The following is a 1,927-nucleotide window of genomic DNA, read 5'->3' on the forward strand; positions in this document are numbered from 1 at the left end:
AAAATCTCTAGATATATAATCTTGTTTATGCTTTATTTCAAACCTGCAAGATACTCATTATTATGCACTGTTTACAGATAAAGCAATTGAGGATCAGAAAATTTAATTAATTTATTGAAATTCTGGTGGTAATTGGCAGAACTCCAGAGAACGAGGTCAACACTATATAGCTTCCTGAATGTATTCTTGAAGGCAGGAGCCATACTAAGGAATGGCTTTAGGAGGCCTTAGCCTCCAATCACCTCTGTCAGCTGTCCGTATAAACATACAAGTCAAAGCAGAGTATTTATTATGCAAATATGGCCCCAGGACAAATGCTTTGGCCTTCTCTTTCTAAACAAATTGTCACCCTTCCTATAAAGAAATTCTGGAACTACCATTTCCTGCATGAGAAGTGATTTTAATACCACACTGTTTTTGTGTACTTTACCCTTGAAAGCAGTTCTATATTATTTATCTTATTTGATAATTTAACCAGAATTTACTCAGCGTCTATATCACACTTTTAAATATTGTTTTCCTAGAATAAAATCTGTTCTTTGTTTACTGTAGTCAATGGAGAACAGGACTGGCAATTCTGAAGAGCTGCTTTCTAGTGCTCGTTTACTGGCTACCCGGCTATTAGAAATCAGACACGGGCAAGGCTGTACCACGGCAGAAGAGACTGAGCAACCCCTCTCTCTGTAGGGCATGAAGGATTCTCCTACTTAGATCTATTAGGACCAGATCTGAACCCAAAATTACTGTAAGAGATCATAGGCTAGTGGCTTAGGCTTTGTCACTGTGGGGAATAGCAACACTCCTCCTGGGCTAGTCAAACATGGCAAGTTGAAAGATGAGGCTGACTTATTTGTTAGTTTCCTATAATGTGATATACTTCTGAATATAAACTGGTTTTCGCCTAAGTGATGTAAAAATATAAATCAGAAAATACTACCCTACAAGAGAAAATGCATGAAAAGTGTTTATTCTCTATATTGACTCTCAATTAGTCTAATGACATTCCACGCTGCTTATTCAATTAGCACTATGTTAACTTACCTAATAAAATTCTATGCACACAGTGGGTGCTTGATACATATTTAACTGATAAATATTTGAAAACTATAAAAGCCTTGGGACACTGAGTAAAACATTAATATGCTTAGTCACCCTCATCTGCAAATTACTACAATTATAATATGCAAATATAACCTTGTACTGTTCTTGAATATTAATATGCTATTACACAGAGTGAAAATACTACTTCCCTCTCTGGGGTCTTTTTCCTCTCTATGGACCTCTCTTTTCATTTAAGGTTTTAAAAACTGTAATTTTCTATAAAGCAAATATTTCCTCAGAAACTGTTATCACCCTGATCACATATAGCATTGTATGCCTCTTAAACATTCTCTGGACAGTGGACAAGTTTCTCAGTGCATATGCAAGAATATATCAAAGACATGTCAATACTAAGAGATGGATTTCTCTTTAAATAAAATGAACCTATCATATATTGCTTCGTGGAGACGAGTTGCATCATTACAGGTAAACTAGTGATCCATATCTCACTGGCATAGCTATTTACATGTATAATTAGATTTCTGTTTATTTTAGTCCTAAATAGTACTGCAATACACAAGTGGAAAAGAGATCTGAAGATATATGCAACGTTTATTGGAGGGACAAAAATTGTATATTTAAAATATCTTTGTTTCTTTTTTGTACACCTGTGTTCTTTGAAAAGACCTGTGTTCAATATTTTTCTTAAATACAATAAATCACAATAATAGTTTCCATATATTTTTTATCTATTCTGGGCCAATAATTTAAATAATCTTATCATCTCATCTTCAAATTAAACCTACAAAGTAGCTATTATTATTACTTCAGGAAACTGAGGCCCAGAGGTTAAGTTTTTGCCCAATGTTACACGGCTAGTGGGTAG

The sequence above is a fragment of the Ceratotherium simum genome, chromosome X, assembly GCF_057802395.1.
Source record: "Ceratotherium simum simum isolate JZ-2026a chromosome X, ASM5780239v1, whole genome shotgun sequence".
NCBI lineage: Eukaryota > Metazoa > Chordata > Mammalia > Perissodactyla > Rhinocerotidae > Ceratotherium > Ceratotherium simum.